The following is a 25,706-nucleotide window of genomic DNA, read 5'->3' on the forward strand; positions in this document are numbered from 1 at the left end:
TTGGACAATCTTCAGCAAGTGTTACTTGCATGTGTTATCAATGACATTGTTCTATAATTTGAATATTCTGTTGGATCGTGTGTTAGTTTGGGTAGACTAGAGAAACAAATTCATAAACACTCATATCTGTATGAGAAAGAGCTTTATATACAAGAGCAATTGAATATTGAGAAAACATCCCAACCCAGTCCAGATCAAGTCCCTAAGTCTGATATTACCCCATATATCGATACTAGTCCACAAATTCCTCTTTAGACTCATGCAGCCATGCAATGACACTGAATGCAGGAAGATCACAGACCAGTAGGTGGAAAGTCTTGTGGATCCAGTGGTGGTGGAAGCATATCAGTGCTGACGTGGGTCTCTACATGGCTCCTCCAGCTCCAGGGCCCTAGCTCTAGCAGTTTAGCTCCAGGTGGCTTGTCAACAGGAATATCTCACAGGGAGTGAGTATATCTGGCCTCCAGTGAGCTATTTATCTCCATAGCCTCTGCAAATTAGGTCATCAAGCTGCAACCTGATTGACAGGCTAGGCTCCATCCCTTTGCAAGTTGACAACAGATTATGTAACTACCACAGATCATTTTGCTTGGAATGGGTCAAATATAGATCTCTTCCAGACAGTTGACCAAGTAACTCTCTTCCAAATTTCCTGGCATTGTCCAGTAATAGACCAGTAAGTACTTCCAGTGCTTCATCAGAAACATTTCCAGTGGTATTCCATCAATTCTTGGAGTCTTGTTTTTGGCTAATGCCTTTAGTGCCGCTTGAACTGCTTCCTTCATAACCATTGGTTCTTGCTCATATGCCATCTCTTGACATGGTTCACTGTTGAATAGTTCTTTTTAGTACAATGATTCTGTGCATTCTTTCCATTTCTTTTTATGTTTCCTGCACAATTCAATATTTTGCCCATAGAATCTTTCCATATTGCAACTTGAGGCTTGAATTATTCTCAAGTTCTTTCCATTGAAGAATTGCCAAGTGTGTTCTTCTCTCTTAGTTTTCTAACTCTAGGTCTTTGCCCATTTTATTACAATATTTTGCTTTATTCACGTAAGCTGCCCTTTGAAATTTTTGGTTCAGATCTTTCACTTCAGCCTTTCTTCTACTTGCCTTAGCTACGCTACAATTAAAATCAAGCCATGGAGTCTCTTCTGACATCAACTTTGATCTCGTCTTTCATTCCTATCTTTTTAGTTACCTTTTGGTTTCCTCAAAAATGCTATTCTTTACATCATCCCATGGCTCACCAGGTCTTTTGTCATTAGTGTTCTTCAAATCTGCTTTTAGATGTTTTTAAAATTTAAGCGAGACATACTCAAGACCACATTTTTGCTCTTGTTGACTTATTTTCTTCAACTTCCACCTTAATGTGCATATGAACAATTGATAGCCTGTTCCACTTCTGGCTCATGGCCCAGTTACAGTTACTGATATTGAGCTTGTCCATTGTATCTTCCCACAGATGTAGTCAATTGATTTCTGTATATTCCATTTGGAGAAGTCCATGTGTATAGTTGCTTTTTGTCTTGTTGAAAAAATGGTATTTGCAATGAAGAAGTTGTTAGTCTTACAAAATGCTGTCATGGGATCTCCAGCTTTATTTTTATAACCAAGGCTATATTTTCTGACTACTGTTCCTTCTTCTTTGTTTCCAACTTTTGCATTCCAATCATCAACAATTTTAATGCATCTTGATTGCATATTTGATAGTTTCAGATTAAAGACATTGGTAGAATTCTTCAATTTTTTTCCATCCCTAACTTTAGTGATTGGTGCATACATTTAAATACAATAATAATGATGCATAAATTGTATTTTATAATTTAGGAGATCGCTGTTACACCTTAATTGAAATAAACATACATGACTTCCCCAATAGGAAGCAGCTATCATAGGTAGCTGTGCCAACCTGGCCAATGGGAACATGTGGGATTAATGAGGTCACAGTTTGATTGGAGGGTGAAGAGATAAATGGCTTGGGTAGGGACTAAAGGACAGGAAGAGGAAGCATGTGTAAGTTGAAAAGACCTCTGAGGCAATTCTGGTACTGTCCCCATCAATGTGAAATGCTAACATTAACCCTTAAATAACAACATGATGGTAGTTATTTAATGAAAGTCAGGTATAATGGACAGCACAGAAAGAAACATGGAGCATTAAGGGCAATGGAGTTGGAGAAGTAATGTTTTAGTCTTGAGTCTAAGGTTCTAGAAACTCCTCTCAAGACTTGTGCACTATCAACAATCCTCTGTTTCCTCATCTGTAAAGTGGAGATGGTCAATTATCTTGACTCTATCCGTCTACAGATGTAAGAATCTTTATTTCCTTTTTTCCAATTTGGAGATATATAATTACAAAACAAGAAGGCACTACTAGGCAGATACCATTGCAAGCATTGGGAGAATTAACTTCTGGTGCTGCCTATATATTTTTCTTATCATAAGCAAGTGATTTCATTTGCCTTTGTTTATTCATCAAATGGCTATTGAACACCTACCATGTGCCAGGCACTGGGGTAAATGCTGAGGATGCAGCAGTGAGTGGGGAGGAGGATGATCCCAGTTACAGCCTGCACAGTGTTTTCAGTCTAATGAGAGAAAATTACATTGAGACCAACACTTATAACAAAGAACGAAACATTTTAAAGTAAGAGAAATCTTGAGTGCGTTTGGATACCTTACAACAAGGAGATTGAGCCCTAGGCTGAGGATCAGGAAAGTCCTGTCTAAGCAATCAACAACCAAATTGAGACCACAAGGATCCACAGAGTCAGTCAAGTGGTAGGCAAGAATTCCCATGGAAAGATGCACAATTGTGGAAGCCAGACATCAAGAGGTAGAACATGGTATATTCAAGAAACTCAACGGCAAGAAGCTGAGGAACATAATAGACATGAGATGAGGCTGGCCAACGTGGCAGAGGCCAAAGGTGGTCTCTACAACAACCATATAGTAAAGATTGTATATGCTTTAATTACTATTATAAATGTCAGACAATGCTCACAGTAAATTTCGTCCCTCCTAAAAACCCACTCAAATTATAGTGAATGGGTTTAAGTATTAAGCCTAGAGTCACATAGATTATGGAAGAGGAAGCAGCAGCAACTCAAATGTGAAAGCTGGAAAAATAATCAGTGAATAATGAATAACTGTCTTGTTATTCATAAGAAAGTAAAATTCTATCAGTTGGCAAAGCTGAAAGGCAACCTTTTTGAACGTTGAATGTTGAGATGCCCCTAGACAGTTTCCCTCACTTTCTTCCCCAGGTCTGGCCACTTATTATCCAACATTGAAACCTACAATAGACAGGCCCAAGCATAAATTGAGCTTCCAAAAACTTTTAGTGTTTTTCTCTTGTATATGAGCAGACAGCCTAAGATCGCCTGACAATTGATAGAAGAGTCTCATATGAAATATAAAAACCAAATCAAACTAATAAAACAGTAACAAGAAACAAAATGCATGGGAGTAAAAAAAACTCTTATTAATCTCTTCAAATATTTAAGGGTAATGAGATATACATAATATAGTATGGTCATTAACATAGAACTGGATGCTATAATTAAAAAAATAAGATCCGAAAATGAATGATGAGATATTAAAAATAAATGAGAAAATGGCATGCAGGGCACATGTGACTCTCCTTGGCTCTGCAAGGGAGAAAGAGAATCCATCTCTGTACCAGCCCAAGGCAGAAGATCAGATACACCTCCAACCTCCATGTTTCCTGTGCCCTACTCTGACAATAACTATTCCTCCCAGGACACTCTACTACTTTGACTAGCTTGAATAATCTGTTGCAGTAGCCACACATAATTCTTAGACAATAATCATGATTATGAGGTTAATTAGAGAAGTTAACAGATTATCAGAGGTCAAGATCCTAAAACATTAAGGGTACAGTGCCTCTTGTCAGTCAGCAGCCAAGACTCTTTGATGCTCAACTTCTGCCTTTTTCCAAGAGCCAGGGTCCACACACTGCCTTGATGGTCCCTCTGTCTGCTTCACAATTCTGTCTTTGCTTCAGATAGGAGTCTCTGCACAAGGGAATGGCAACCCAAACTGTCCGGTGCTCTTAGTGTTTTCTATACCCTATTTGAATAGTCTTACCCAATCATTTGGTGAGAGTTGCAGAGACATGGATACAAGAGCCATATTAAGAAATTTTACTTCACAACATAGTATAACAGAAATTTTCTTTTTTTTTTTTTCCTTTCTCCCAGCCCCACTATGAGACACGACATCCCTCGCTGACCCAGAACCCTACAGGGGACAACACTGGAGACACAGTGTGGGAATTGCACCCGATCTGACCCCACCAAACTGAGGCAAAAGGGTGTGTAATAGAATAGTAAGGGGAGCAGAGCAAAGAAATCCCGAGGGAGGACCAAAAATAAACTTTGGGGCCAGGGTGTGGCACCCCATCAGACTTACTGGAAAACACTCCTAAACATCAACAAACAGACCTTGAATTATTTATAGGATTTTTTTTGAGTCATTGGTTTTGTTTTCTTTGGTTGCTTTGTTTTGCTCTATCTTGTTTTTGTGCATATTATTATCTCTGCAGGTCTATCTAGATAAGATAGGATGGGAAAACAATCTGGAGGAGAAAACAACAGGACGGACAGTTCTTGGGGGACATGGGGGGTGGGGGGGAAAGGAAGTGGTGTTAACAAACTCAGGGACAAGGGAGTAACAAGTGATCCAAAATCAGTGGCAAGGAGGGTGTAAGAGGCCTGGTAGGGCTTGATCAAGGGCAATGTAACCGAGAGAAATTACTAAAACCCAAATGAAGGCTGAGGATGATAGTGGAACACGGGAAATTAAAAGGAAATAGAGGAAAGAACTAGGATGTAAAAGGCATTTATAGAGGTCTAAATACAGGCATGTACATATGGAAATATATTTATATATGATAATGGGGAAATAAATTTATGTGCATATATTTATAGGTTTAGTATTAAGGTAGCAGATGGACATTGGGCCTCCACTCAAGTACTCTCTCAATGCAAGAAAAATTTGTTCTCTTAACCTGGAATTCCATGATGCTCACCTTCCCAAAATGATTGCTGAAGACAAAGTGTGTACATAAGCAAATGTGGCGAAGAAAGCTGATGGGGCCCAACTATTGAAAGATCTAGTGTCTGGGGTCTTAAAGGCTTGAAGAAAAATAAGCAGCCATCTAGCACAGAAGCAACAAAGTCCACATAGAAGAAGCACAGCAGCCTGTCTGATCACAAGGTGTCAAATGAATCAGGTATCAGGCATCAAAGAACAAAAAAATCATACCATTATGAATGAGGGAGAGTGGGAGTGGGGACCCAAAGCCCATCTGTAGGCATCTGGACATCCCCTGTCAGAATAGTAGTGGGGAGGAGACAAGCCAGTCAGGGTGCAGTATAACAAAGACGAAACACAACTTTTCTCTAGTTCTTAAACGCTTCCTCCCCCCCACTATCATGATCCCAATTCTACCTTGTTATTCTATCTTGACCAGAGCAGCATGTACACTGGTACAGATAGTGTGGGGGTAAGGCCAGCCCCCCACAACTAATCATGGGTTTGATAGGTGAAACTGTACAGTTGATATATATTAAAGTCATAGAGAGCATGAGAGAGATAGAAATAATGGAGTCAGACACATTTCATGGTAGTATGCTCACTTCGGCCCTCCTTGGTGGTCCATGTGGAGGGAGGGGGAGAGGGGGAGGAGAACAAGTGGAAAGGGAACAGGGGAGCAAGGATGGGAAAGGAGGGGGCAGCCAGTGAGAGGCCAAGGGGGGAAACCAGAGAGAGAGCTCTTTATTGCTAACGCAGCCCTATATATCTTTGGGGGGTGTGCAAGCCCACTAATTACAGGTAAAGACATACGTCATAGGAAAGAGTTGTGCTATAGGTAATACAGTAATGGGAGGGGTGATCTAGGGGTATACACGCAATAGAAAGAGGAGGGATTGGGTGTATACATGTGGCAAGATGGGTGGATCCTAGATTCAGGATGGCAGCCTAACTTTGGATGTCACTGAGCTGGTTTGAGCTGTTCTCTGGATCTCCATAGAAACCATTATCAGTTGGGTGTAAACCCCACCTCCAGGAACCAAGCTAATGGTCACAAGCCTTTAGGGAGAAGTAGCCCATTGTCCTTAACAGCAGGGAGTGGGTCCCTCTTGTGGTGGGACCTGGACAGTAGTGTGGCAACTCACTGCCTTCAGGGAGGTTGTCTCTAAGCATCTGACCTCCCACCATATGCTGGCAAATAGCCTCTGATGTTTGACATGTCTTTGGGGAGCCAAAGCTGAGGAAAAGTCTCTTTATAATCCCACAAGATAGAAACTGGAAACACAGAGAATCCAGGACAGATAAGCCCTTCAGGACCAGTGGTGAGAGTTGTGATACTGGGAGGGTGGACAGAAGGTGGGGTAGAAAGGGGAAACCAATTACAAGGATCTACATATGACCTCCTCCCTTGGGGACAGATAACAGAAGAGTGGGTGAAGGTCGATGTCAGACAGTGTAAGACATGAAAAAATAATCAAGGGTTCATAGAGGGAGCAAGGAGGGTGAGGGAAAATGAGGAGCTGATACCAAGGGCTCCAGTAGAAAGCAAATGTTTTGAGAATGATGAGGGCAACAAATGGACAAATATGTTTGACACAATGGATGGATATATGGATTTTGATAAGAGTTGTATGGCCCCTCAAAATAATTTGAAAAAAAATTTTTTGAGAGAAAGTTTAACATATAAAGTTAAGGAATTTGTGTTAGGCAGTGTTCTCTAGAGAAACAAAATTGGGGTACTTATGATTATATAAGAGGATAGGTTTATACAGCGAGAAGGAATATAATGGCTAATTAGTACACACAGCAGAACAGAGAGCTCAGTTCAACTCACTTTCGTGGAACAGTTAATATACTGGAAGTCCTCCAATTCACTTGGGGTGCTGGGTCCAAGGTCAAGGAGGCAGACAGCTGAGTCTTCCCTCAGGCAAGATAGGCAGAGTCTGCCCATAGGCAGCAGACAGGTGGGTCAGCAACAGTCAGTAGCTCCGGAGTTTAATGAGGCAGACCCTGATGCAATCTGGAATTAAAGCACAGACACAGAATCTACCAGTCTCAAGTCCAAGTGATGTATGCACCAGCAGTGTGGCAAGGCAGGTCTCAAAGGAGCATCAATCTCTAGTGACAAGATCCACAGATTGGCTTGGCCCACAGGTAGTGTAGCACATGGATCTAGCCAGAGAACTAGCTAAAGCAGCAGCATATTTGTCTGATCACCAGAGAGCAAAAGTGACAGGCACGGGCCTTGCAAAGCCATTTATCTCTTTGTCCTCCATTCAAACTGCAACCTGATTAATCTCCATGCACATGTTCCTATTGGCTAGGTTTGCACAATAAACCTAACTATCACAGAATCCTTCCAGAAAGTAAAGCAGAAAGACAAGGATATGGAGAAAGCTTAAGAGGGGAAAATGAAAAAAATCACAGTCTAAACCAGGAAAGTCATAATCTGAACAATGAGAGCTCCAAAAGGGAAATACAGAGAAAATAAAAAGGAGAAAATTATCAAAGAAATCAGAGGAGCTTTGGCGACCCAGTGGTTACACATTGGCCTGCAATCCACAAGGTCAGCAGTATCCGCCGTGCCGTGGGAGAAAGATGGGACTTTCTAGTCCTATCAACAGTTTCAATCTACGAAACTTACTGGGACAGTACTACCCTGTCCTGTAAGGTCCCTGTGAATTGTTATGGACTTGATGTCAGTGCATTTGACTTTTATCAAAGAAACAGTACATAACAATGAAAGGACAAGGTTTCTAGATTTAAAGGACATACTAAGCTCCCAAGATAATATATGAAAAGATATTTACACTGAGATATCATTTTGAAATTATAGAGCCCTATAGAGAGATAAAATATTCTGAAAGCATTCAGAAAAGAAACTCCCATGGCCTGGATTCTGATATTGTGGCAGAGGTAATAGAAATAAACATATTTTTGAGTTTCTGATTAATTTTGTAATTGGAGAGGGAAGACACAAGACAGCCACTACATTCCCTGGTTTGGACAATGAGTGAATGAGGATGACATTCATTAAGATAGAAAATACTGAAGATAAGGAACCAATGTAGAGGAAATGGAGTATTTTCAGGGTTGACTATCCAAGTGGAATGGCCATGAGGCCAATGCAGATATAGACCTGGATTTCAGGAGAAAAAACACTGCTAAGATATAAATTTGGAGTCATGGCATAGAAATAGAATTTAATTAGCCAGAGTACCAAAAATGTCAATAGGAGAGACTGAAAAAAAAAATTAACAAGGGAACAAGATGAGAGTCAACAAAGTGAGAGAGGTTAGAGGAAACAGAGAGGTAGGAAGAAAGGCCATGTAGTCAGGGCATCTGTATATAGCCTTATGATAAATGGCATACAAATTGAAGTTGCCAAGGATTTAATGCCTCTTGGATAAACAATCAGTATCCATAAAAGCAATAGTCAAGAAATGAGACAATGCATTATATTGGACAAATATGCTGCAAAACTCAAAGTCAAAGGAGAGACCAGGATTACTTTTTGAATCGACTATGACCCAGAGTCAAATTTCAGTTCTGGAACTGTGCTCACCTTTGTGACTCAACCAAATAACCAACAGTTCTGTAAGGGGAACCATAACATGAGCGAGGTATGCACTCACTCACTGCCATTGAATGGATTCCAAGTCTACAGTAACTCTATAGGGAAGAGTAGAACTGTTTCTGTGAGTTTCTGAGACTATAAATCAGTGATTTTCAACCTTCCTAATGCTGGCGACCCTTTAATACAGTTCCACATGTTGGGGTGACCGCCCAACCACAAAATTATTTTCTTTACTACTTCATAACTATAATTTTGCTACTATTATGAATTGTGCAACCCCGGTGAAAGGATCATTCAACCCCCAAAGGGGTTGAAACCCACAGGTTGAAAACTGCTGCTATAAATCTTTATGGGAGTTGAAAACCTCATTTTTCTCCTCAGGGGTGTATGGTGAGTTCAAACACTGACCTTGCAGTTAACAGACCAATATGTAACCCAAACAACCACTTGAAATCAAAAGGGTAGCATTTGCCTAAGGACAAAGTTCAGAAGAGGTAGGAGGAGTAGAGATGAAAATATAGGAAGTCAGAGAGAGCCCAGTGCAATTTGACTCTCTGGAAAATGCCACCAGGCTCCTCTAAAACAATGCAATGCAAAGACAATCCGCCCCAGCGACCTCAACAAAGCAAAAGGAGAAACAAAAGGCAATGTCAGAAGATGTCCTGAACCTAACCACATGCATAGAAGAAGCAGACATTGATCTGCCACAGAAATAAATTTTCAGACTGCTTCTTGGAGTCATACAGGATATTAAGGAAACAATACAGAAAAGGGATGAAATGATAGAAGAGATAAAGACCATAAACCAAAGGGAAATACAAGAGCTTAGGGATGAGAGAACAAAAACCAGTAACAGACTCACGGACTTCGCTAACTGACGAGAGGAGGCAGAGAACCACACCAGTGCCCTAGCGGACAGGCAAACATGAACAAAAAACTAATAAGATCATCAGAGAAGTGAAGAAAACCTAAGAGCTAGGTCTGGTGCTATGAAGAGTAACAATATGAGAATAATTGAATTACTGAAGGAGACAACAAAGAAGTCATCTGCAAAAAAATAGTGAGAGAATTCATGGAGGAAAACGTCCCCAGCTTAATGAATGAAAACCAGGTAACCATGCCAGAGGCTGAAGAACAACAGGTAGACTGAATTCCCAAGAAGACATCACCAAGGCACATAACAGTTAAACTACCCAACTTTGAGGAAAAGGAGAAAATCATGAGAGCAACCAGGGGAAAACAAGCAATCAAATATAAACGTTCACAAATAAGAATATGCTCAGACCTATCAGCGGACACAATGAAGAAGAGAAGAAAATGGAGTAACATATTCCAAAAATTGAAGGAAATAATGCAAACCCAAAAATCCTCTACCCAAGATAGATGAAGTAAGAGTCTTTCCAGACAAGAAAAAACTCACAGAATGCGTTAGAAGAAACCAAGCCCTATGAAAGCTCCTTGCCAAACCAGTATGGGCAGGAGAAAAGCACTCACTGAGTGCAAATAAGAGACCAAGAGACCACCACGTAGAACAACCCCACCCAGAGGGCAACAAAGAGAAAACAGTCCCCAAGATAGCATTGGCTTAAGGATGGGAAGAAGTCAAGAATGAAACACACACACGTGCGCATGCACACACATGCACAACACACTGATAAGAAAGGGAGGTAAGAAAACACCCAACACAAAAGATATAAGATGACATCACAGAGTCCACAGATGGAGGTAATAACCCTGAATATCCATGGACTGAACTCATGCATTAAAAGACTGAGGCTAGCAGAATGGTTTAGAAAACACAGCCCATCAATCTGCTGCCTATAGGAGAAACATCTCAAGACTACAGACAAAAATAGGCTAAGAATCAAAGGCTGGAGAAAAACATACCAAGCAAACAGCAATTTTAAAGAAAGCAGGTGTAATCTTGGATACAATTGACCTCAAATTGCAAAACATAAAAAGAGATAAAGAGGGACACCATATAATGCTAAAGGGAATGGTAGACAAAGAACTACAAGCATTTTAAACGTATATTCCCCAAACAAGAGGCCTGCTGAATACATCAATTAAATGGTCCAAGAGATGAAACAATAAATCACAGGCTCAACAATTATACTAGGTAACTTCAGTACACTGCTCTCTGAGAAAGATAGATCACCGGGAAAGAAACTCAACAAGGAGGATAGAGATTTAAACACTATAATTAGATGATTTGACCTGATAGAGCCCCACAGGTTGAGAAGAACTGCTCTAGTTCTTTAATGATTCCTCCCCCACTACCATGATCCCAATTCCACCTTACAAATACAACTAGACCAGAGGATGTACACTAATACAGATCAGAGCTGGAAACACAGGGGATCCAGGACAGATAAACCTGTCAGGTTTACAATGAGAGTAGAGATACCAGGACGGTACTGGGAAGGTGGGGGAGAATCTACATATAACCCCCTCCCTGGGGGACAGACAACAGAAAAGTGGGTGAAGGGAGACATCGGACAGTGTAAGATGTGAAAAAATAATAATAATTTATAAATTATCAAATCGGGGAGGAAGGGGAGAAAATGAGGAGCTGATACCAAGGGCTCAAGTAGAAAGCAAATGTTTTGAGAATGATGATGGCAACAAATGTACAAATGTGCTTGACACATGGATGGGTGTATGGATTGTGATAAGAGTTGTACGAGCCCACAATAAAATGCTTTTATAAAGAAAGAGAAAGAAAAGGAAAACAAGGAGCAAAAGGTCCCTGCTACCTACAAGGTCAGCAGTTTGAAACCACTGTCTCTCTGTGGGAGAAAGAGGAGGCTCTCTCCTCCCTTAAAGAGGTGCAGTCTCAGAAACCCACGGGGGCAGGTCCACTCTGTCCTACAGGTTCATTATGAGTGGGAATCGATTAGATAGCAGTGGGTTTTGATTTTATACAAATTGAAATAACACTATTGGAGATCTATCAGATTAAATAAGATATAATGCTGAATTCAATTTACCTGACCCCGCTTTTAAGTGTAACTACAAAAATTTAATTATATCTGTGACTCAGTGTATTTCTATTGAACAGTGGTGGTCTAGGCAACGTCCCTTCCATTCTCATCTTCAGAAGGCTATGAAGGCAAATGAAAGAACTGTGGAAGGGCTTAGCACATTATATAACAGCAAAATAAATTACTAAGGCTGAAAATCAGCCAAGAACTGCGCTGTTCTTTACAAGCCACACATATTGTGACTGACTGGATCATGGCTTTTCAGTTGTTTTTCCTACAGTGCTGATGATTTTGCCACAAATCATTCATAATCTCTCTCTCCTCACCCACTCCACCCACGGCTCCCTTATGACAAAACAGCATATTTTTGAAATACCTGGCACAGGTTAAGAATGCAGTTCTCAAGCCAAGAAAACATTTTCTTCTAGGCCTAGGCAAAGCATGTGTTCCCGTGTGGTTGTGACCCTCAGTCTATTTAATGTGCTGTTCTATCTAGTCTACTCAAGCAAGCAAATTCCAAATGTCACTAATTGTATGTGTAATTGTAATTATAGAACACTCTTGGTTCTCTTACACTTACTTCTAAATACAGTCATTTAGAATGTGCATATAGTGCAAAAATCCGGACACAGGCTCTGGCCAAGGAATTTATTTTCTTTCTGAATTTATAAGAAGGCTTGTTGTGTTGCAAATTAAGTCATATTTTTGATTTACAGGTGGCAGCATAGTTTCAAGACTATGATTAGATAGCAGCACAATTGGGGATGATACAGCTGTATCACTCTATCCTAGTTGTTGGATGTCAGTGTACAGCTAGAATCAGCAGACAGAGCCTCCCTCGTCTCCTTGCCTGCTCCCTGCTGCTCTCCCCTCTCCTTCTTCTCCCTTGTTTCTGAGATCACAGGCGTTCACTCCACATTTCCGCCTCGACTCTTATTCACGAAATCCCTGATGGCACTGTGGGTTAGGCTTTGAACTGCTAACCCCAGAGTGGGTTCTTGAAACCCCAAGGTCTCCGGGAGAAAAGGATGAGGCTGCCTGGGCCGATACCGATCCTAGAAATGGTCTTGGGAACTCTGCAGAGGGTTGCGGTGAATCGCAATGGACTCGGTGGCAGAGGGCTTGGTTCCTTTTCTCACTGTGGTTTTGAGGAGCCCTTCGTGCAGTGATGAGAAGTGTTCAGCTGCTAACTGGAGGGCTGACCGCGAACCCACAGCCACTTTGCAGAAACGAGGAATGGCAGCCTGCTCTGCGAAGCCCGGGAAACCCCGGGGCGATTCTACTCAGCCCTGTAGAGTTGGGAAATCTGGATGGTCTAGAAAAACAAGTTTGTTGTTCGTTGTAATCAGGATTCAGTCTCTTTCCTCCTCCTCCTCCTCCTCCAATACTCAAGGCTTCACTTATCCTTTCTCTCAACTACTATCCCTGTCTTGCACCCTGTTGTGTCATCCTCACCAACTGCAAACAGCTTTAGAACACAGGCACATCTTGCTTTTGTGTGCTTTGCTGATAGTGTTTGTTTTGTTTCACAGATTGAATGTTTGAGGGAACTCGGTAACAAGCAAGTCTATGAGTGTCATTGTCTGACAGTGTGTGCTCACTTTGACACCCCATCACGGAAATCTTCAACATTTGTGCTGAAGCCAGATGGCATAGTGGGTTACATGTTGGGCTGCTAACGGAAACGGTGACACCCACCAGTGGTTCCTCAAGAGAAAAATGAGGGGTTTACTCCCATAAAGATTTATAGCCTCAGAAACCCAAAAAGGTAGTTCTACTCTGCCCTGTAGGATCACTATGAGTTTCCCCTAGAAGCACAGCAGAATTTTGTGGGTTGAGTTGTTATATGGTAGCCTTGAACCAATCAGCTTCTACAGCCTACCGATTGGTTTTAATACACAGCTTAGTAAGTCAACCAGGCTTACTCTCCAACAAAGAGACGGGGTTGATCACCAAATCCACATGATTGAGAATAGACTGGAGGCAGGACCAAGGGTGGGGTACTCTTACTGGAAGAAGGGAGGCATCAGTTTTGAGCAGACTGAACCACTGTTTTGTGAAGCCCGAGAAACCTGAGTGCCAACATACTGATAGAGCACGTGAACCCCTCAGAAGGCAGCTTCACCATGAAGCAGAGTTCACTGGACTACATGCTTGACTTTCTTCCTCTTTGAGTATATTTCTTAGGTAAGGAGAGTTAAAGATCTACCCATAGTGCTGTCTTATCTACAAGAGAACTTTCTGAAGAACTTAAACCAAAGAAAGCATGTACTACAGATTTAAAAGAAGACTCATCCCACACGGCAAAAATAAATAAATAAACAAGAGGTCAGCAAAATCGTTCATGGAAAAAAATGTAAAAGAAATGGAATATTTTTGTTTAGTTTCTTTGGGGTTTTTTCTTTGTTTCTTTTTATTATTATTAGTTGGGATTTAATACACATATCATTCCAAATTTCAACTATGTCATGTAGAATACATAATTGCTACCACTGTCAAGTAGAATGTATATCATTGCTACCACAATCAGTTCCCAGACAGTTTTTTCTACATGGATCCCGTGACATCATCTCCTTTTACCCCACCTCCATTGCTGTACCCGCCTCCCCCACAACTCCTTATTCTGCTTGCTCTCCCTATAGGTTCATTGATCCTAAGTTTCATACACCGAAAAAACGTAAAAGCATATAACATACCTTCAAGATAGTGACCTATAAGTGGGATATTTTCATTTAATATTTTAATGACCTTTTAAAGAGGCTACCCCCACCTTTTAACAGCAAAATCAGGATGCCGAAGTGTCAAATGAGCTAAGGTTGGAAAAACAAATTCTAGAGACCAGAGCTCTTCTAGCTGGGATACAAGGTGGCTTGTTGTTGTTAGCCCAGTGTTATCAGGTGGGAATGAGCCCAGATAATCCCAAAGGAATGCCTTCAGTGGCTCAAACTAAAAAAGCCCTCTTCTCAGGGGATAAGATGGTTTCTTCTTCCCTCTCTCCCTTGCACAACTACCTGCCTTCTGCTTCATAGAGGAAACGCAGACCTCACCCCTCCCAAACGTGGGTGGGAAACCGCCAAGGCGTCCACGACCAGACAGGTGGACGACTCCAGTGACAGAGTAAGTACCATAAGTCTTTTACAATTAAGATGAATTCTAACTCTGCTCTCAAGAAAACTGAAGGACACTTACTGATGTCATCAGATAAGCAATAACTAAAAATGATCTCAATGATAGATTACAATGTAATTTTTGGTATGTAACTGAGGAACAACTCAGAGTTGGATGCTACTCAATTGCCATTTGCTTATTTAGGTGAAGGGATTCTAGGCATCTATGGCTTATTAAAGCCCTTATTCATGTAGGAGAGAGGCTTTACCCACCTGTTAGGCTGGGTTATCTAGAGAAATAAAACCAGTGACATGACTCTGTCTATAAGAAGTACCTTTATATCGAGAATTATTTGTCATGATTATAAAAGTGATTCTATCAAGAAGGCACGTCCAACGTAAGTCCACGGATCGGATGCTAGCCAGAGTCCTACGGAGACTTGCATAGCTGCCGATGACACAGAAAGATGCAGGGAGATGTGGTGGTTGCAGAGTCAGGTGAATCCAAGGCCAGTGGAAGCATGGCAGAGCACCCGCTCTCAGGGATTTTGTAGTCCTGTCCCCCACCACCTCACCCCGCCCCGCACCACCACCACCGGAGGCAGACGCAGAGTCCCAGCAAACAGAAAGCAAAGGGGCAGAGAAAGTGGGAGGGGTCTCCAGGGCCTGTCTTATAAAAAGGGCACACTTCCCAGGAGACATCATTAGGCTGTGAACTGATTGACAGGCTGGATTCCACCCCTACACAAGTGAAAGTTGACATAAAATCTAATTGCCACACTATCACACTGAGAACTATAATTTTACATTTTTTGTTTAGTAATTATTTATCAATATTTTAAGTATGCTTGTGTCATTTTTTGAGAAATTGTGTATAATTATTTTTAATACTTAGAGCTTTTTGGTCGCAGGAAATTCTAAATTGTTGCTACTTACATATTTTTGTTGTAGAACAGTATATTATTCTTGAAATATTTTAAAGTGTAATATGAACCATCCTAGGAAGTAAATGGAAATTAATTCGAATGAACAAAATAAAGCTTTCTGCAGGTAAAGAATTTATTTATATTTAAAGTATTATGAGGCATCAAATTAATCAACTATTTAAATTACACTGTGACGGTTCTGTGGTAGAATTCTCACCTTCCATCAAGACAGTGGGATTAGATTTCTGGTCAATGCCTCTCATGCACAGCTACCACCTGTCAAGTGTAGGCTTGTGTGTTGCTCTGATGCTGAACTAGTTTAGCAGAGTTTCCAGACTAAATGGACTAGACAAATGAGCCTGAAGGAAAGGCTAGTGCTCTACTTCTGAAAACATTACTGAAAACCCCAGCTAATGATAACTCTAGGCCACAGTGGCTCAATCTCAGTGTGTATAGTCACCACTATGAGATAGGGGCCTAACTTCTTGGCCGCTAACAACCACACACAGACATAAAATAGTGATTTAATAATTTATTTGAAAATGTTATCATTTATAATATTTGAGTATGTCTGTTTGACATAGTATAAATTAATGCTGTTATAATTAATCTATAACATATACATATATATGTAATCATCAGTCTTGATTCCAATTCATGAAATCACTATTGGACAGAGTAGAACTGTTCCCTAGGATTTCTGAGCCTACAAAGTTTTTTTTTGCATACGCTTTTAAAAATAATCACTTTATTGGGGAACTCTTACAAATCTTATGACAATCCATCATTCAATTGTATTAAATATATATGTACATGTTGCCATCATATGTACATCTTTCTACTTAAGGCCTTGGTATCAGCTCCTCTTTTTTCCCCTCCTTCCTTCACCCTCCCGCCCTCGTGAATCCTTGGTCAATTATATGTTATTGTTGCTATTTTGTGTCTTACACTGTCCGTTGTCTCCCTTCCCATGTTTCTATTATTCATCCCCTTTGGTGGGGGAAGACTATATATCCAACCTTGTGGTGGGTTCACCCTTTCTCCCCATGCCCTCCCCCCACCATACCCCTACCCTCATGATATCACTACTCCCACTACTGTTCTGGAAGGTTATATCTGTCCTGAATTCCATGTGTCAAGAGCTCTTATCTGTACTAATGTGTGTATTCTGCTCTAGCCAGATTTGTAAGGTAGAACTGGGTCATGGTAGTGGGAGGGAGAAAGCAATCAGGAACTAGAGGAATGATGTGTGTTTCATCAGTGCTATACTTCACCCTGGTTGAATGTTCCTTACTTGGTGCATATAAAATTTTAATAAGTAAGATTTTCAACATTATAAAGTTTCAAAGTATAGCATTAAAATATGATTCAGCTGTGTAAATAATAATTTTTGAGGTACAGATGATATACAGTCTTCTTTTTTAAGTTGGCACTGAAAGTTTTTTATTTATTAATTTTCCAAAACTATTTTATTGGGAGCTAATGCAAATATATCATTCCATAGTTCAATCATATCAAGCAGAATTGTAGAATTGTACAATTGCTACCACATTTTCAAAACATTCTCTTCCTTCTTGGATTCCATAACTTTTGCTCCCCTTTACCCACCTCCGTTTTCTCACTGTATCCCCAGAAACCCTTATTCTACTTGCTTTCCTACAGGTTCATCAATTCTGGGTTTCATATACTGAAAAACAGAAAAGCATATAACAAAAATTCATGAGCGCTAGTCAAATGAAAAAAATACATCTAAGATAAGCCCCAAAATGAAAAATAAAACAAACAAACCACAGAAAATGTTGAAAACCAGATCTGGCCCAATGTGCATCCGAGTGGGGATCAACTGAAAAGGTTTGAACTGTTCAAGTCATACTAACCATTTTTATCTCCTACAGTCATTCTCCAATGCACTCTGTTTGCTAACCAGTTTCTTCCCTCCCTCTATTGTGGATAGAGGCTTACCGTATATACTCGTGTATATGCCGAGAAAAACTGGGGTTCGGCTTATACACGGGTCAGTGGTACCCCAGTGATGTGCAACATCTGGCTGGGGCCCCAGAGATAATGGGAAAAGCACCCGTTATCTCACGGGTGATTGCTGTTTCTCCGCTGTTCATTCAGAGCCCCACTGACACTGCAGGGCTTTGAGTGTTTGTTTACTCACATCTAACCAATCAGAGCCATCCTATGACGTGGATGGCTCCAATTCGCAGAAGCACCTCCCCCAAACACACACACCCTTGGAGGACTGTCCTCCCCCTTTTATTTCCAACAGTCATGTACTTGTGTCCCCTAGATGTGTTTGCTCCTTTTCCCCTCTCTGGACTTGACTTTCCCATCAGTATCCCACATCCCTCTGAGAGGGAGGTCTAACTGTCTGGGGGGACTGAGACTACAAACCTTATGGGAACAGACAGCTTTATCTTTCTGCTAGCTGTTCTCTCGCTCCTTAATGATATATATATATATATCCACTGTGCTAGACAGGGTTTGTTAGGCAGATAGGCAGGGATGGGATGTCTATTGACGCATGCCCAAGAGAGCCAAGCACGAGAACCAAAGCCTAGGTTCCACCCCACCCCCAGCCCTGCTGGTGAGCATGGGTGGGCGCTAATCCTGGATCTGGCGACCTGGGCCAGGTGAATTCAATCCAGCCAATGGGGTCGATGTGGGGTCCTCCACCATGCCTCCCCCCTGGAATCCTTGAAAAGGCAGGAGCAAAGGGGAGGGAGGAGGAACTGGGGAGAGAGAACTTGAGAAAGAACTTGAGGCAGGTCTTTTTGGGAGGAAAACTTGGGAGAGAAATCTTTGCTTGATGCCGAGCAGTCTCTGCCAGGCTGCATGGTTGGGAGGAATCCTATGGGTGCCGCGTAAAACCTGGAATTTATTCTAACTTCATTAAACTTGGATCACAAGCCAGGCTTCGACATGAATTCTTTCTCGTGCGGAGCCAAGGACCAAGGTGTAACTCTAGCCCAGAGAGATCTTACAGGTTCTCTAGAGAAACAAAACCAGGACACTAATAATTTTATATATATTTATATAAATAGATAACAAAAGAAATAAACAGTTAATTAATCTATAAAGCAGTACAGATGGCTTAGTGCAACTCACTTCCATGAAACAGCTAGTACACTGGCAGTCCTTCAAGTCTTGACAGCCACAGGGTAGTCCTCCGTGGAGCAATTCAGGCTGCCCGGGCACAGGCAGCAAACAGTCAGCCAGATGCCAGGCTCCGACAGTCCCCAGCTCAAGAGATGTACATTCCAATAGCGTGGTGAAGCAGGTCTTGAAGGAACCTCAAGTTACAGGGACACAGACCACGGGTTAGGAGTCCCACAGGTAGTGTAGCTTGCAAATGGAGGCACAGAAAGAACAAGGCAGCTGCACACTGGTCCAATGATTCAAGAGCAAGAGACAAGAAAGGCGAGGCTCGCCAAGCCATTTATCTCTCTGCCCCTCAACTAATCTCACATGTGTTCATTGGCCATGTTGGCACAACAAACCTACCTATCACACACATACACAGATAATATATATCATTAAAATTTAAAATGTGTACATATATGTGTGTATACACATACACACATGCATAGATACACATTTTAAAATATTTAGAACTTACAGTGAGTGCAAAAATCCAGTGGGAAGTGTATTATTTTTAAATAGTTTAGGACTACATGAGTGAAAAAGTCTGCAGACAATGAAAGGAGAAAATTACATGTTGAACAAGAAAATAATCAAGGAAAGAACAGGCCCACAGTTGAGACTGATTGAGCAATGAAATGTGATGAGAAAGGAACTATCTACTCACATTTGCGTTTGTGCCCTTAATCACAGAGAAGGACCTTCTGACTAAAAGTGATTGAGTGGCCTTAGATAAAGAAGATGAGACCCTCAAGATGGAAAATGAAATCATAACAGCATACTCAACCCCCTTGGGAGCCAGCAGAGGACTGTGAAAAGAGGAAACATTTTGAGTCAGACAGGATGGATTGGATTCTGCCTCTGACAGTGAATATCTAAGTGATTGTAGGCGAATGCTCAACAAATCTTATTTGTATTATGGGCATACAAGTTAGGGCACAAGGGTTAAATTTGATATGGGCCATAAAGTATGATGCATAGAAACACTATAAAGCATAAATGGTCGCTACGCATCAGAGTGGACTCGATGACCGTCAGTTGGGCTTGAATTTGCTGTAGGTATTCAGGAGCCCTGGCAGCACAGTGCAAGGGGCTGCTGACTGCCATGCCAGCACGTTGACTCCAGCAATCAGGCCACAGAAGGAAGACAAGGCTGTCTGCTCCTGTGAAGATTTGTGCCCCAGAAATCCAAAGGAAGCTGCTCTACCCTGCCCGGTAGGGTCCCTATGAGTTGGGATTGACTCAGTGGCAGTAGGGATTGTCATTCCTATGTAACTAGGCTTTTAAGCAACTTACTCATTCTCTATGAGCGTCACTTTCTCCTCTATAACCCAAGAATATTAACATCTACCTCCTAAGATTACTGCAAGGATTAAATGTTTAATAAATGTGAGAGTACTGATTACACCAAGAAGGCATTCAATAAATATTAATCCCTCCCATCTGCAACACACACATTATTTTCTCAATCTGTTTATTGATGTTGAGAATTATTTTTAAAATCACTTTACTGGGGGCTCATACAACTCTTATCACAATCCATAATGCATAAATTGTATAAAGCACATTTGTACATTCGTTACCATCATCACTCGATTTTGAGAATTCTATAGTGCACCTGATAGGACCTAATAAAAAAGCCTAATTCTAAAAACTTTCATATAGAATAGCATATTATTTTGATTGTGTCTGCTCACAAAAGGAGTAGATCTGAAATGATTATGTTTTCTTGCTAAGAAAAGAGACCAGGGTCTCATAAAACAAATGACTCTATCCTTGAGGATATGACCTTTACGCTTTACTAGTCAATCTCATTAATGACAAGATTATGTTCATGAAATTGTGGGAGACAAGTTCGCTACTGATCTATGACCATCACTTCCCTAACAAAGACAACTCCCTCATAAAGAAAATAATTCCTCCCAAGTGTTTGCTTGCGAATGAAAAGATAAAGCATTTATTAATCAGTGAGAATAAATGCCATTGATAACTGAAGCTCACTTTTTTAAGGTATCTAGTATGCCTTCTAGTTGCAACCTTTTGTGCAAACAAAGCAGGGCTTGCAATGGGTTGAGGAGGCCAGGTAAGAATTAGGTAAATGTTTACCGCACCACTTCCTCCATCTTCATCTGTGGATCGACTTTTCAGAGAAAAGTTGCCAAGTTGCTTGTCCCTGTTGTTGTTTCTGTTGTTGTTAGGTACCACCAAGTCAGTTCCGTCTCCTAGTTATCCCATGTACAGAATGAAACACTGCTCGGTCCTGCGTCGTCCTCGCAATCAGTGCTGGGACTAGACGTTCCAGACAATCCAGCAATGTTTCTGCTGGGTATATCCCAAAGAAGTAGAAGCCATAGTGCGAACAGACAAACGCACTCACACGGTTCACAATAGCAAGAAGTTGGAAACAGCTCAATTGTCCATCAGCAGAGGAACGGATAAAGAGACTTGGTGCGTACACACAATGGAAAAACTATGCTGATGAAACCATGAAACACCTCATGACATGGCTCGACCAGGGGTACCTTACGCTGAGCGGAGTTGGTCAATCACAAAAGGACAAATGCTGTGACTTCACTAGGGGGAAAGAAAGGAGTTGCTATCAGCATCACTTCCAGGCTATTCCTGTGGCACAAAGATCAGAATACCCATTGTGACACAAACCTTCTCTTTCAGAGCACCCTCTACTGGGTTGGATATTCGCTTGCACTGGTCACAGAAGTCATAGACAATATGCTGGGTTTGGGAGTTTATAAGAGATGTTAGCAGGTTACAATTCAGAATAGAAATGCCCAGGATACAATTCTTCAATCGAGGTACCACTTGCCAGCCTAGTCTGAAGGCATGTCTCTCTCTGACACCCAGTCTCTCAGTCACAGTCCCTGGCCGTTGCCCTTCTCAGGCAAGTTTTAGGAAGCACTCTTTGCTCTCAACCTGCCAATCCCATGGTCTTGGCCACTGTCCTGCTTTGGTAAGTGTAGCTCTGCTAACCACTCCACCAATAAGCCTTGGCCCAAAGCCACTAGCTCTAGCTCTATGGGTGGGCAAACTTAGCTCCCCACACCCCTCAGCTTTCTTGCTCTTTGGACTGAGAATCCCATCACTCTGTCTCCGGGCCTTTGGTTCTACTGCCTCTGATGCTGCAGCTGCTCTGACATCTCTCACCGCTTACTTGTCATCTCTTATCTCTGGTGTCACAACTCTCTATCTCTGGATCAAGGAGGTTGAGTGCAAAGATATCAAGGTTCTAAGTATGGTCAGGAGTTCAAAACCACCAGAAGCTCCTCAGAAGAAAGACCAGGCTTTCTACTCCTATAAACATTCTCAAAAACCCACAAGGAGTCACTATGAGTCAGCATTGACTTGATGGCAGTGAGTCAATGGGTTTAGAAGGATGCACTAAGGAGTCCTGGTGGCATAGTGGTTATGTGTTGGGCTTCTAACTGCAAGTTCAAGAGTTCAAAACCACCAGCTACTCCACAGGAGATAGGTGAGGCTTTCTACTCCTGGAAAGACTTATAATCTCAGGACTCTGCACTGCACTCTTGGCTCTTTTTTCTTGGTGGTAGTGTGAATTTATATTTTGCTTCTGTGATGGGATGGCAAAACTGAACAATCCCATATTAGAATTCCATACACCTCATTTGCTTGTACACAAAGGGTGCCCTGTACCTTAAATACACTATGAGCAAGCTATCCAATCCTCTTGGTAGGCCACAAACACATCACATTTGCACAGTCCTAAGCAATCTTTGGTAAAGTTACAAAGACTGGCTAGAAGAGCCATATCCCATTATCCACTGCGACATACTATCAAAACAGTGAAAACACTGCACAAAGCTCACTCAATTGTTTTTATTTTGATCTTTCATCGATGCACACTGTATCCCACATTCTCCATCTATGACTTCTGCTAAAACAGGACTATAGGCTGGTTTATCTCTGACTTTATTTCAATGGCATCTCTTTCCCTGTAAGCTGTTGGTTAATACAGGGCTGTCACTTCAGTAAGCAAGGGTACAATAGGATTCCTTTGTTCATATTTCTTAAAGTGTCATTGAATTTAAGCAAGTTTTATGTTCAAATAGAAAAATGGCATCCAGGGCTTAATCCATTGCAGGTGTAACATGCTTATCTGTGCTCACTGTGTGTCTCCCTGAACCCCCATATATGTATAGGGACTCATAGGTGCATAGGAATTCTATGATAGTGGATCAATAGAAACGTTATCTGAGAATAGGGAAACCAGGAAAGGCATACATATATAAATACATATGGAATATTGTGTGTTTCTCATCTGTTTATGTGTATGCTTCTTTGTTCCAACAGACTTCACTTTATAAAATGCATTTCCAAGATATAGTTATGAAAAATTCCAGGGCAGTGACAGCAAAGCATTAAACCCAATGCAGGGCTCTAGTGGGTGTGGGTCCCTGTGTGACTGCATAGGTCACACCTCTGTATGAAGCTGGCTCAGCTGCAAACTGTTGGCAGGCAAGGAGAGAGACAGGGGAGTCAATGCTCTTTCTCTCATTTTTTTCATCTCCTGAAAATACCCCCGCTACGGGGCCCCAACCAGATCTGTTGTCAAAAGTGCTAAATATGTAGTTCACAGAAGGTAGCTCCCTGAGCTAGACTGGGGAGAGAAGGGTGGGGAATGGATTCAGAAGGCAAACAGACCATCCATCACAGACTGCTAGTCCCAAAGTCTCTTTCCAATAAATTCCATTCCTTTGTAATATATCAACGAGAATAACAAGGTCCAGGAAGGCCCAGGAGAGGCTCTAGATTTTTGTGGCGCCTGATGCTTAGATAATTTTGTGAGCCCTCTACAAAATTAAAAATATATATAAATGAAATGTGAATCTGATTATTTATTTAGAATGAAAAGAGAATATCATAGTAAAACTGGATCCTAAGAAATGTGGGTCCCTTACTTTTTAGGTCTCTAGGAAATATATCAGAAACACCTACACAGATATGCTTCTTGACTGCAACCTGGTTTCTCCTTCTTACCTGAAACTGTACACTTCCAAACAATGCCCATCATTAGAGGACCAGGCAAGTGAAGGGTCCTAAATAATTTCCTAACAGGGTAAAAGAACGGACAGCTCTGTGGGTGGTGAAGTCCCCTCCTTACCTGCGCAGCTCACCAAAGGCAGTGGGTCCCAGTCAACCTGATAAAAGAATGATGGGGTTGAGTCTAGCCTGTCAATCAGGTCACCACCTTATGATTCCTTCCTTGTGGGCATAGCCTTCTCATGAGGATTCTGGGAACTCTCTCTCTCTTGATTCTGCTATCAGAAGAGGCAGGTCTCTCTCTCTCTGCTTCACATTCCTGTTGACAAGCCATAAGGAGCCACACTAATGGCAGCCAGAGCCCTGGATATATGCTTCCACCACCATTGGATCCACAGGATTATTCACCTACCAGCCTGTGATCTTCCTGCATTCAGCATCATTACATGTGACTGCATGGGTCTAAAGAGGAATTTATGGATTTGTATCAGATATATGAGCTGATATCGGACTTATGTACTTGACCTGGACTGGGCTGGGATGTTTTCTCCATACACAATTACTCTTTCATATAAAGCTCTCTCGTACATACATATGAGTGTTTCTGGATTTGTTTCTCTAGTCAGCTCAGTCTAACACAGTAGTCAGGGCTGTTGGTTTGTGCATCCTTGATGTCTTTCTATCCCTGGTATTGTTTGCATGGTGGGTGGAGGAAGTCAATGGGAATGTGAACTTAGGAGACATTGTTTGCAGCCACTTTCAAATCCTGACCAACTTAGGCTCTGGCCTCATCAACAGGTTCCTCTACAAAGTACTACTAATATCTACTACATAGCTGCTGAACAGGTTGTTTAGATGACAAGGCTGCCCTACAGGGGTCCCATTGGGGGCACTTAGGATGGCCAAGGTAATGAAGCCTATGGGCATGGGAGAATAGAGAAATTATGGGTAAGGAATTGGAAAGATGCTGAAGAAAGAGTTCAGACTTTATCTAAGGGCCTGATGTTAGTAAACCCATTATTTACTTTTTATATGCAGGGGAGAATTTGCTGGTCACTGACTGGATGAAGATCACGTGCTTAACACGAGAGTATGGATCCTAAATAAGAAGTCCTAATGGCACACCTATTAAGAACTTGGATGTTAATTGTAAGGTTAATAGTTCAAAGCCGCCATGGGCCTCCATTGGAGAAAAACCTGGCAATCTGTCCCTAAAAATATGCTCCACCTTCCTCCCCCACAAAAAACTTCAGGCATATCATTCGCATAAGGAACTAGAGAGGCAGTCCTCACATATAGAAAGATTACAGTCCAGAAAGCCTCCTGGGGCAGTAGTACATGGGTTGCTAAAAGCTGAAATAAGATTCTACAGCACGGACAACAACTACAATGCTTAAAAGAATGAACCCAAATCTTTATTGCCTGGAAGCCGTGCTGTAGAGAAAGAAGAGCTCGAGAGAAAGTCCAAATACTTAAAATGTAGGAGTGGTTTTGAATTGAGTAGTGGGTGAGGGCTGTAAGTTTCAGGTACCCAACAAGGAGTCCTGATAGCGTAGTGGTTGCGTGTTGGACTGCAAACTGCAGAGTTAGCGATCTGAAATCACCCGCACTCTGCAGCAGAAAGACAAGGCTCTCTACTCCCATAAAGAGCTGCCGTCTCTGAAACCCACAAGGGCCATTGTATCCTGTCCTATAGGGTTGCGATGAGTTGGAATCAGTTCAAGGCCAATAGAAGAATGAAGGCCGAGAGTGCCGAGAAGGGATTGTTGGTAGAATTATGGATGTCCACGTTTGCTGAGAGCTTAGAAGTAAGCGAGGAGACTATAGAGAAAGTCTCCATTTTCTTAGAAAAGTCAGAAAGCTCCAACGACAGAATGTTGTGAGAT

The 25,706-nt window shown here is 41.6% G+C and overlaps 1 long non-coding RNA gene across 2 annotated transcripts in view; it reads left to right on the top strand.

The window, feature by feature from the left end:
- Positions 1-25,706, top strand: part of LOC142457086 (uncharacterized) — a 69,001-nt gene that overhangs the window by 9,471 nt on the left and 33,824 nt on the right. For both annotated transcript variants that reach the window (XR_012786121.1, XR_012786122.1), the window contains exon 2: positions 14,654-14,741. This is a non-coding gene — a long non-coding RNA (uncharacterized LOC142457086). The remainder of the gene's footprint in view (positions 1-14,653; positions 14,742-25,706) is intronic.

Source organism: Tenrec ecaudatus, chromosome 9 (assembly GCF_050624435.1).
Source record: "Tenrec ecaudatus isolate mTenEca1 chromosome 9, mTenEca1.hap1, whole genome shotgun sequence".
Classification (NCBI taxonomy): domain Eukaryota; kingdom Metazoa; phylum Chordata; class Mammalia; order Afrosoricida; family Tenrecidae; genus Tenrec; species Tenrec ecaudatus.